Raw genomic sequence first — 12,996 nt, 5'->3', positions numbered from 1 at the left:
TATTCAGGATCATGAGGAGTTCGTATTTAGTGTCACTCTAAAACTGAGCTGTAGATAAACCTCTAATGAGTGTTACTGATCCTCCTGTCCATTTTCTTGTTTGCTGGCATTACAAATCCATGATCAATACTTTCCTGGCAGCCTGGATTATTTCTGATTTATTCGTGTATTCAGAACTTTTACCTGTAAGAAAAAGTATTACTATAGTATATATATCTAAAATTATCCACCTATATAGTTTATGTTTCAAAGAAAATTTAAGGAAAAAAAAAAAAGAGACACATAACAAGAACCTGTATCCCAGTGTCAGCCTTTTAGTATCTTCTGTATTGTAGAATAATATTTAATACTCTGGGATTGAGTAGGATACTTTAGCAGGTGCTATTGAGTTAGGTTTGGATTTTGGTTTTTGTTTTCTTTAGTTCTTTTTAAAGGTTAAGAAACTCGCCTTGGTAGTACTTTCAGCCAGGTTATTGTTATACTGAGCACTGAACAGTTCAGTTCTGTCAGTTTATTTGCTTTGCAATTGGGATTTGTTCATAATACAGCATAAGCGGATTTTCTTTTTCTTTTTTACCTCAAACAATTCCATGTTCTGGAGATATTTCTGCTCCCAAAAGCAAGTGAATAACGAGTTGAGTTGTGTCTCCAAGAGCAGTGCTTCCTAGGGCAATTAATCCTCTTTTGTCTGAAAGACACTGATAGTGTTTGGATCTTTAAGGAGCTTTTAGCTGCTTGGGAGACAGAGCAAAGCAGCAAAATATATCACCTTGCTTTTGAATAATTAGAACCAGAGATTAGGGAAGAAAGATCATAACTCAGAGTTTCTTTTTCTGCTGGAAATACTAAGTATAGCCAGTTTGACACTGTAATACAGGCAGAGTAGACACTTCTATTTATAAACAAATGTTGCAATTTGCTAACAAAATAAAAGTGCAATTCAATGAGTAGGGTGGCACATATGATTCAGATATTTTCCTTGTATAATGATAGTAGTTGTGATTTACTGTCTGTGACGTTCTGCACAGTGAGAAGATGCTTTGAGAATGGCCATCTGGTACCAGAGTATGGCCACCCCCAGCACAGGAAAGACATGGACCTGTTGGAGATTCCTGAGGAAGCCACAAAAATGATCAGGAGGCTGGAGCACCTCTCCCATGAAGACAGGCTGAGAGAGCTGGGGTTGTTCAGCCTGGAGAAGGCTCCAGGGACACCTCATAGCACCTTCCAGTACTTACAGGGGCTTGTAAAAAATATGTGGATAAAGTTTTTAGTAGGGTCCATTGTGATAGGATAGAGGATGATAATGTAGAAGAGGGTTGATTTAAATTAGATATAGGAAAGAAGATTTTTATAATGACAATGAAGAAATACTGGCACAGGTTGCCCAGAGAGGTGGTAGCTGTCCCATCCATGGAAACATTCAGGGTCAGGTTGGATGGGGCTCTGATTTCCAGCTGAAAATGTCTCTGCTCATTGATGACCTTCAAAGGTCCCATCCAACCCAAACTATTCTATGAATATGGGTACCTGCATCATAGGGGTAGGAATTCCTACACTTGCAAAAACACAATAATTTTTTGTATTTTTAATGTATTTATTGAGACATGGAAGGCAGGAGCAGAGCTGTGCCTTGTATCAAAGGTTGCAGACACACCAAAAGTTCTGGGGTATACAAATGTTTCTCAATTTGATTATTTAGCTACTACTGAGCACCTGAGGTAGTGTTTGCAGAGGATTATTTCGTTTGACACTGAGCTCCCTTTCCACAGTGGTAGCAGTAATCTGAAATTGCTATGTTTGTTACAGTTCATTTATGATTATGTTTCTCTTATACATCTGTGGTGGTAACACTGCCCTCTCCTCCTTGGGCCACACTGTGATCTCAGAAATGCTCATCAGGCCTCAGCCTTGATGAGCAGCAGCTGGCTGAGCTTCCCTTGAGCTTCTCAGAAGCACTTTCTGCTCCCAGGAACTTACACTGTCTGATGAGCTCCTGGTTTTAATGAACAGAAACTTGTTTTTCCTGCCTAAATAACAACCCCACTGGAACAACAATTTTGTAGTTGAACTTTCAAAGGAAGTTACTGACCTGAATTGTGGTCAGGATGGGAAATTGCTATGACTAAAATCCACCCTCTTGTGACCTATGAACAGTGGTCCCAAGTGAGACCCACTGAGCTGTCCCAGACCGCAGTGGGCTGTGACAACATTTCCCTCTGAGTGAGACACCACTGTGGGTCAGACAACTCTTGGAGGACTGCTGCCAGAAGCTGACAGAGCCTGGGCTGATATCCCCACTCCTCAAGGATCAACCTTCACCCTCTGAGAAGATCCAAAGGCATCCAATGTGAGTACTTCCCTGAAATTATGGGGTATTTTCACAGGGATACATGTGCCTTGTACATACGCCTTTATGTCTGCGTGTTCCAGTATGAACACATTAAAGTCTTATGAATGTTTCTTAAATTCTTAAGTACATTAGATTCATAAGTGAATTAGGTCTATAAGTGAGTTGCCATTGTGCTATGGTATATTCTACAAGAATCTTTCATTAAATTGTTTAAATTAAGCTATTGATTAAGTGCTATTAAGTTTAAGTGTGGTTAAATACTTCAGACCTAACCATTGGTGGCATGTGGGGCTAAGTTTGGCAAGGGTGTCCACTCTGAACCTTGTGACTCAATGGGAGTTGATCACCCAGACAATATGTTTCATGAAGACTTTCAACAGTTTTTTCATCAAGCTGTAGTTCTCAAAAACTTGTCTCCATCACCACCCCTCTGATCCGAGGATCTGCTGGAATGTTCTGATAAATTCCTATACCCTTGATGCAACAGCACTTTGATGCCTTTATAATCAGTCCCCTTTTGTAGACACAGAAAATAGTTAATCTGAATTCTCTTTGGCAATTGCCTGCACTCCCAAACAGCCTGCTTATTTTGCTGAAGACGTGGCACATGATGAAAGCAGTATAAAGGTCCTCTGGATGGTCAGAAATAGGCTCTTTCTTTTAACTTGGCTAAAACATCTGCTGTCATGTTCTGTTCTCCACAAGAGCTCGGTGCCCTTAGCTTTCATGTTTGTCCTTTGCAATGCTCTATTGTACTGGGTGGAGATGGAGTATTGAGTTTGCAGAGAGAATGAGCATACCATTATAGCTGAGGAAGATATTAGCAATAAAAGGACAGAGCCTCATCTTCCCATAGTGCTTAGCAAAGTTGGGGTTTAACTACAACTTTCAGTAGATAATTATGACAGCTAAAACTTCATCAAATATAAATCCCTCTCAAAGCCTTTCTGTCTACCATGACATTCAGAAACATTAAAATCTTACTTACTTTGATTTCTTCTTATAGTGATAAATTTCATCTGTCATTTTTCTTCACTTGCTTTGAGATTGGCTAACAAAGGGGATGGCTTGGTGCTCATACTAATGACTCTGCTGTTGAACAAAGCAGGGTATTTTATCATGTTGATGGAACCTCCATGGGATACACTAAGCTGTGCAAACGGAAGATAAAGTCTGACATTACATCCAGCTCAATCATAGCTGGATCTGACAACCTGGTCAGCATTTCTACCTAAAAATAGAGATTCTGCTCTATGAGGCTGACTGGGAGCAGATGGAAGAGAACCTGACAGTTTCCCTGTTGCACAGCCATGCCATTTCCACATCTCAGCTTCCTGAACCACTTCTCAGTACTGGATACATGACAGTTAGTAGAAATTTTTGGTGTATGCTGTGGGTTGATCCTGGTTGGGTGACAGGTGCCACCAAAGCTGTTCTGTCAATGCCCTCCTCAGCTGTGCAGGGGAAAGAAAATATGAAACGGCTCTTGGATCAAGATAAGGGCAGAGAGAGATCACCCTGCATTGACCATCACAAGGAAAACAGACTGCCCTCAGGGAAATCAGATTAAGTTATTGGTAATCTGACCAGAACAGGGTAATGGGAAATAGAAACCAAATATTAAAAGATCTTCCACCTACCTCTCCTGTTTTCCCATGCTGACTTTCACTCCTGATTTACTTTCCCTCCTCATCCCTGGTGGTGCAGGGGAATGAAGAAAGAGAAAATTCATCATAAATAAAATTTAACATAAAGAATGTGATTGCCACTGAAGTGGAATTGTCTGCTCAACATGTGTTCCTCTCTCTCTGACATCAGCATCTTCTGCCATGCTGTGCTGACACACTGAATGTCTCTGAATGTCTTTTTAGACTACCCTCCTAGGCTTCCCATGCTTTCAGGGCACAGTTACAGGAAAACCAGCTCCACATAGAGCTCTGATTTATAGTCAAACGTCCTTTATAATCCAGGTACACAAACATTCACACAGCCTTGTTCCTTGACAATCCTTATCTGCCTAATGTGCATATAAAATAATTATTCTAATGAGCAAAACAGATATACGCTGTTTAAAATAAAAAAGTAATGTTTGAAAACAAATAAGCAGAAGGAGTTTAGTCTAAATGGGAGAACAATAAAGCACACAAGCTGTGAATGAAACAGAGGGGTGATTTTAATTATTCCGATAGTACCATCTGCACTGGCTCTGGCTAGAGAGGAACAAGGACACAAATGCAAATTTCAAGAGTGTGTGTGTATCTGAATGTAAATTTCAGTAATATGTATGTAAATACATTCAGTTTCCCATATAATCTTGAAAAGGAAATGGAAGTACAATTTAAGGTCCAGTCCTGGAATGTTTCTTTTGTGACCTTTTCCATTTAATTAGCCACTTAATGACTCTTTTGTAAAGTGATGATTTAAGTGTTGCACTGGTGAGGTCACACCACAAGTCCTGTGTCCAGTTCTGGACCCTCCAGAAAGATGTTGAGGTGCTGGAACATGTCCACAGAAGGACAATGAAGTGTTGACAGGTCTAGATGCCGCGCTGCTGCGTCGAGTGCACTTCACTCTCCCGAGAGCGGGGGGGGGGAGGCGGCCGCGGCTAGGTGGGAGCACAGCAGCAGCTAGCAGCTAAGGGCACTACCCGGAGCCGTCAGGGACGTCTGGGCAGCGCCTTCGGCAGAAGCAGCAGTATTTGGGGAGCGGCAAAAGCGGAGAAGCCAGAGAGAAAAGAGGGTCTTAACACGCCTGGTGCAATCCAGAGTTTTAATGTCTCATTGTTTCCAGGGAATCCAGGCGGGAAAAGGCAAGGAACAAAGGGCAACAGCGGTATATGAAGGGGGTGTAACATAGGTACAAGAACCAATGGGGGAAACTGAGGAGGGGAATTGAATATAACTGACATGGACAAGAACTAATGATATAAAAGCGAGGGAGAGGCTCGAGACACCTGCCAAATCACTTTCTGAGGAAGGGAGAAGTTTCTGGAGAAATGGGCAGGGCCCCGGGAGATGGACAGGGCCCGGGAGGAGGGGAAAATGTAACAAGTGGGGTGGTTGCTAAGGGAACGGGGGTGGAGACAAGGGCTTGGCAGCTTTCCCAGAACAGGGGGGAACCAACTCAGGGAGAGGGGGAAACCAGGGCTGAACCATCAACATAGGCTTAGGGATGCAAAATGGGGAGAGCAACATCAATGGGAAAAACAATACAAATGGAAACTGAACCCACACCACAACATCTAGAGAGAGCGAGTCCTATGAGCAGTGGCTGAGGGATCTGGGGGTGTTCAACCTGGACAAAAGGAGGCTCAGGGGAGAAAACTATTTGAACTCCCTACAGCTGCCTGGAAGGAGGTTGTAGCCAGGTGGGGGTTGGTCTTTTCTCCCAGTCAACAAGCACCAGGGCAAGAGAGCATGGACTCCAGCTGCTGCAGGGGAGATTCAGGTTTGACATCAGGAAAAATCTCTTCACTGAAAGGGTGGTTAAGCTTTGGAATGGGCTGCCCAGGGAGGTGGTGGAGTTACCATCCCTGAGAGTGTTCAAGAAATGACTGAATGTGGCACTTAGGGCTATGGTCTAGCTGCCCTGGTTATGATCAGTCAAAGGTTGGACTTGATGATTTTGGAGGTCTTTTCCAACCCAAATGATTCTGTGATTCTGTTATTTCTGATAAAGACATTGCAGAGAAAAGCAGAGTGAAACCAGTCCTTGGTGATTTTGGACTTTGGAGCTATAACATTACTCCCCTCTTCTGTAACAAAAATGTTCCTAAGATGTGATATTTTTCAGTCTTTGGCACTTACTTAGACTGTTCAAAATTTCTGGACATAAGTGGATGAAAAAACACAAGTGATTGTGAGATACTGCTTCCATATGAAGTAAGTCCACTTTGAGATGGTTCATGATTCAGGATATTTAAAGTTATAAGTTTTGAGTTATTGTTAGCATTATATCCCTGTATAAGCTATATCTCTTCAATTATTTGATAGGTCTCCATAGGAGCAAAACACCTCGGTAAATGTTTAGGTCCTGTGGTTGCTCTTTTATTAAGCATAATGATGGAGAAACACCTGGAATGACCACACCAAGCAGCTCTGTTTAACTGTGGGATTTTCTAAAACATCTACAACATTCAGGAGTCTGAGGGTCTTGGTCTGGAGAGGAATGACAGTATTGCATTTTCCTCATAGAAATGAGCAATGAGCAAAGGAAAATGAATGAAGATGACTACAAGCTACCATTTGTAATTAGAGCTCTAGGTTTTTTAATTACTTGTTGATTCCTTCAGGTTATTTTGCTTTTAGATGGCAGTGTTAATTATGGTAATATTCCCAGGACACCCCAGACTGTGAAAGCTCTGCACCTACATGCAACAGAATATTTACATTAAGTGTTACAAAGGATGTGCTTAGAGAAAACAAACAGTGAAGGAATTGTAACAAAATGATCTTTGCACAGATTCTGCTCAGCATTTTCTTGGCTGTGCCAATATGAACCTTACCAGATTGAAGATACCTTTTTGGTTTTGTTCACCAAATTGGATTTGTTTCTTTCACCACCCTTATCCAAGGATTCTTAGTTTAGACTGAGGTTTGGTCTTATGTGCCAATTATCAGGGAAAAATATACTGACTAGGAAGGATATGCTGCCTCTGGTTAAATGTCAGCACTCTGTTTATGCCCTGGATCTGGGCAATCTGGCTCTCTATTTCTTTCAGAGGAAATAAAGGACTATCAATGACAGCTTTAAGAACATCTCTGTTTAGAAAAGGGCAGGAAGTTATTTTGGAACTTTTCTCAGTGGTTTTCAGGAGGATGTGAAAAACACGATCTTTCTTCAGATTTCACAATATAGCAAACATTATTTTAGGAGCAAAAACAGAAGGAGAGACTTGGTTTTGACTCATAAGGTTAGTTTGCTGAAGTACCAGCCATCAACCTTCTGAAGCCAGAGGACTGGTTTTCTTACCATTCCATAATCATATTTATGTATAAAACTGTCAGCATTGAAAAAATATAGGGTAAAGAAAATATCTTTTGCACTTAGCATTTCACTAGCTGCAGCAGCATTTGAACACATTTATAACTAATTCCATGAAATATCACTAAAATACTTTCCAGTTGCCTACATGAGACCTCTAAAAATAGTTGGCATTTTGATAACTTCTCTGTATTCTGCTTTAAATGTAGTGAATTATTATTGACTTTAAAAGCTGGGTTTTCCATCTCTGGAAAGTCAGAAAAGTAAGGGAAGAGAGCACAAGTCATATTTATGCCAGTGTCTTCGTTGTAGCTTTATCAAAGAGCAGTGCCTTAGACACAAAGCAAAGTGTGAGCAGATGCAGCTCCATCTCTTAAATTTCAAGCCTGAAATGCGGGAGCACTTTTGAAAGTCTTTCCTTGCTCACTCAGGTTCTCATCTCAATGTATCTAAAGCTATTGGAAAAGCCTCAAGGTCTTCAGGACTATCTACAGTGGAATAAAACCTGGAGCAGAATTGTCTCTCTGTGTTAAATTCCCTGGTATTGCTGTGGCTGAAGGCACTGGCAATGTTCTGCATATTTCATTTTTTTTCACGCACTTTGTGGCATTTGAGATTTTCAGCATGGTTTTAATTTTGTTCTATGCTGTTGAGAATTTCCACTGACAGCACTGAGAAAATGTTCTTTCTGCTCTGATCTATTGTCCCATGGATGAAATATGTTCTGAGAGAAAACCAATTGGTACCATCAACTAAAATTAGCTGGGAAGATCTATTTTCATTACCCTATTACTTATTGCAGCTGATAGTTTCAGCTTCTGGTTTTGACCACAGCTCAAAAATTAAGGATTGCATCTGCAGGTGAACAGAAATCAGCAAGCTGGACTTTGTTATCACAAAACAGCTGTATGCTCCATCAGATCAAATTTCATACCTACAAAGACTTAACCAGAGGAATACTGTAACTGTGGGGAAAAGAGTGGAATAATTCCTGGCATCCCTAGGATAAGCCTGAACAACACAACCTCTGGTGTATACAGAGCTGCCACTGAGAATTACTGAGAAGTGTCACACAGCCATGCATGGGAAGGGGTGGTTGACAGCCAACCTCTCAAAGCCCTGCTTTACTGATGAGTTTGGCTTAACCCTAGGCCTGAGAGCTCTCTCCTCGATTAAGGGCTAGCATTTAGTACTGCTGTAGAAAAGAGCTTTTTGGGGGTGTTTGATGTCATGGGTGTTAGCTTTGAGTGCTTGGAGCTGGCAGCTTTTCCAGCTCCAAAGAGCTGTGGGTCACTTTGCATTGCTGTGTACATTGTAACTTTGAGACATTGGCCTTGCAGGATGAAATTCTCCATTCTCTGCACGTGGTTTGCACTGAACTATTAAAAGTGAACTGTGGGGCAGATGAGGAGGGATTTGTGTTTGCTTCTTCTCTTGCAGTATGTCAAGATTTTTCCTTATTGGCCTGGAGAATTTTAGCAGTTGCTACAACTGCTGTGGCCCCAGTGCTGTACAGTCACAGCTTCTAGCATTACCAAAATATTTAGCAACCAGAAATAGGGAAACATCTGTGTATCAAATCTGTGACACTACTCTGTTTATCAAAACTGTGACAGTAATTTTATTGATTTCTTTTTGGTAGTCACCTTTTGAAACACCCTCTGATAATAAGTAATTTTCCTTGGGGTCACCATTTGTGACAATGTTCACAGGGGTCCCAGGATGAGGGAAGAGAATCAACATCTCAGTGTCCCCCAGGATGAGGGAAGAGATGAGAAGCTTGACTCCATGTTTCAGAAGGCTAGATTTATTATTTTATTATATATATTATATTAAAACTATACTAAAATAATAGAAGAAAGCCTTCTTTCATCAGAAGGCTAGCTAAGAATAGATAAAGAATGAATAATAAAGGTTTGTCTCTGACCGAAACAGTCTGGACAGCTGGACTGGGATTGGCCATTAATTAGAAACAACCAGATGAGACCAATCACAGATCCACCTGTTGCATTCCACAGCAGCAGATGATCATTGTTTACTTTTTTTTTTCCTGAGGCCTCTCAGCTTCTCAGGAGGAAAAATCCTAAGGAAAGGATTTTTCATAAAACATGTTGGTGACATAATTTAATTATAGAGACCAGCAAAGAGGATATGTAACTTCAAGACAGACTGAGCCAACTGAATTTCAATTGTCCTCTCTTTCCAATGACTCTCTACCTTACAAATGAAATTTTTATTAAGACTACTAAAATTACATTACCAGTGTAATTTTATAAATTGGATACTACTTATGTATTCAGCTTCCTATTTGTAGAGTTCATGAGTGAGAAGAAGGTGGTTTTCCAGAGGTGCCTAGAAACTTTGTGGCTTGGCCAGCCTGTTCCTCTCTTTTAGAGCAGCCAGTAGGCTCAGTCAGGTTAGGGATACTTCTTCCAGAGATTCACCAGAAGAAAGAACAGGTCCTTTGGCTCATCTTTCTATTGAACAAATGAAGATATTTCCTCTTTCTAGAGCTATTCCAGACATTAGTGATAGAAAATCAAATGAATGAATGTAGCCTTACTTTCCTGTTGGCATTTCTTGCAGAGAAGCTTGGATTTTTCCTTTCTTTAAGATTTTTCAAATATTCAAGTAGCTATTTTTATTTCAGTTTTATTCTCCAGATTGCTTACCACAACTTGTTATTTTTTATGAGCTTCTAGGATTTTTAATTAATGCTCATTTGGCTAAGAGGATTTTAAAGGCCAATATATGCCATTGTTTCACTCCTGGAATACTTAGCTAAAGCTCTTTTAATTTTTGCTGCTGAAAGTGCATTAGAATCTGTGTTGTGTAAATTCCATAGACATCCCTGTGTCTAACATCAAAAATCTCTTTTACAGATGTTTAGAATAAAATGAGAGGATTTTCAGACCCCAGGGCTCTGAATTCATGGCTTGTATCCTAAAGCCTGTTTGTGAGTAGTTTATGGCTCGGCTCGGGAGGGTACTGTGAAATAATCTATCTGCCAATAACCAGATGATGTTACACAGATGTGTTAGGTCTCTGCTTTGATTTAGCAATGATTTGTCTGGCCTGGAACTAACTCCAGATGGTGCTTCTTATTAACCTGTTGGAAGGAGCAGGGCTTGTCCAACCTACTGCCTGTAGCCTGCCAGCAAAAAGATTGGTGAAAGCTCTTGCTTGTAAAAGGGTGGATGTAGTGTCAGCTCTTCCTGGGGCTAGGCTGAGTTTAACAAAACACTGGTGTGATGTTTTCTTTCCCTCCTAGACCTGGTGATCCCTGTGAGTTTGAAGCTGCAGGCCTGAATGGTCCTAGGCAGGAGTAGGTTGACTGACAAAAGATTTCTCCTCTGAACTTTTTCAGCTGGACCAGTCTTGGATTTATTGGACAGAGGATCAGCCCATGCCTTATGTTTAGTTTCTTCTTTAGGGCTGCTGATGTGGCTTCTTGGCTAATGTCCTTCCAAGTTTTGCCCCACAATGTTTTGATTAGGCAGCTTCTAACCTGGTTGGTTTACCAAGATGCGAACAGAAAGGACATCCTGTGTCATCTTGTGCCCCGTTGTAAAACATTGTAAAGTCCTTTAAAAGATTATTAAGCCAAGATAGCCTTTTTTTTTTCCCCCTTCCCAATTCTTGTCTTATATGTACCCAATAGAAAAGCTTATCCCTTACTGGAAATAAATTTATATACTTCTTAAAAAACCTCATTATTGAACATACAAGTCCACATGGTCATCCTCTCACATTTCTGCACTACAGAATGTGAAGTCCCTTGTTCTGTGGGCAGGGGGTTCCCTGGGATTTTACACTGTTTCAGGTGTGTGCATTTCCATTCCTTTTAAGCTGTCCTACCTTCCCACCCCATATTAATCACATCTCTGGAAACCCTAGCCCAATTTGTAGTACCAAGTCTTGGGGGTTTGTTTGTTTGGGATATCTTTTGTGGTTTTGTTTTTTTTGTTTTTTTTTTTTTTTCAAAATTTAATACCTTTAAAAAATTCTATCTCAGCCTAAGTTTTTTCAAGTATCACTTTATCCTTGAGTATGATCTCTGTGCTGAGCAGTAAGATGCATCTGTCTTTTCTAATTGAGCCTCTTCCTTAACCTCGACTTTGAGATATTATTTTCTCTCACTTCAAATTCATGTTTTCATGGATATTCTGGTATTTTATTTGACATAATAGTGCAAAATGTGTAGTTAAGGTAATGAAATCTGCTACCTAGAATGAAAAACCTTGAAAAAAAAATGCCCTTGGTAAGTCAGGAAGAAGTGGCATGCTCTATCTACTACCACTCTGCTGCTGTACTATTTTCAATGTTAACATCAGAACTCAAAGTCTGAGGCATTTAGCAAATAGCTAATTTGCCCTTAAAGTTTGTCATTTTAAAAATAGCATTCCCAGCCTCTTGTAAGCAAGCAATTGCAAATACATAGTACAAATAAATTCCCTGCAGATCCTTTTTCATCCCAGTCATTACCCCAAGAGAAACCAGGTCAAACATCTTCATCACCAAGAAAGTCAGCCCAGGTTAAACAGACAGGAGCTGGGCTCTGCACTGTGGGTATTTACCCTGCCACTCTGTTTTGAGCAGTGGAGTGACAATAATAGAGGTCAAATTAGAAGCTGTGCTAGGTACTTTCCATGTTTAATTACTCCTAGTACTTAACTGACATCATGTTGAAAAGCTTTGTTTTGTTTAATTTTCCTTAAACTGTAATGGAAAAACATCCCTTTCTCAAATTAACTGTTTGCATATTGGGGAATACCTCATTGTGCCTCCTTCATTATTATGAAATTTAAATTTTGAAAGGCTTTTTAAAACACTGTCTTTAGTTTCAATTAATATAATTCTTTGATTATTTTTTCTTCATGTTACTTTTAAAACATCTTTTTTGGTTTCTCCTTGAGTTGCCAAATTTTATTTGAATTACTGTACTATAGTTATGGTCTTGTCAATACTTTGCAGAATGGAACAGCTACTTTTCATGACCTTCATGAAATACTTCTCTACCTTCATTAGAGAATTACTTTTGCTCTGTCCTCATGCTCTCAACTCATTTTATTTGCGGTTTATTGTAGCCTCAGCTATGTTTCTGCAGTGGTTCTGCTGTGTAAACAATCTCATTTTTATATTTACTACTTTGATTCTTCTTTCTCAGGTGTACCACTTTTTTGGTTAAATTTCATGGCATTTCTTTGATAAGGGGCTTTAACCATGTCCTTGAGAATCTTTAAGGTGTTTTCAGCATCCAAAAATTGGTTTTGCTTTCAACCGTATCACTAAGAAAATTCAGAATATAATTCAAAACATATGACAGATCTCCTGTTTCATCTCCCACCATTCCAGGCTAAAAGTAACTATTAGTAACTATGCTATGAACATGTTGTTCTCTCATTATTGTCACTTGGTTGTGCAGACAGTTAATATTATCTTTTCCTAAACCATACATCCCTAATTTTCCTATGTAAATATTGAATTCCAGAAATTTTACTGAAGACAAGATACATAAGTTAAACTTCTTCCCCCTAGCCTGATAGTCCTGTGTATTGGGCTTGTGTGGCAAGTTACTGCTGTCTGGGAGGGACCACAGGGGTGGCTTTGAGAAGCAGCCCCATGTCCAGCAGAGCCACTGTCACCCAGCTCCAAGATTC

The sequence above is a fragment of the Serinus canaria genome, chromosome 3 (genome assembly GCF_022539315.1).
Source record: "Serinus canaria isolate serCan28SL12 chromosome 3, serCan2020, whole genome shotgun sequence".
In the NCBI taxonomy this organism is placed as follows: domain Eukaryota; kingdom Metazoa; phylum Chordata; class Aves; order Passeriformes; family Fringillidae; genus Serinus; species Serinus canaria.
The sequence above is the reverse complement of the archived record's forward strand: the minus strand, read 5'-3'. Positions refer to the sequence as shown.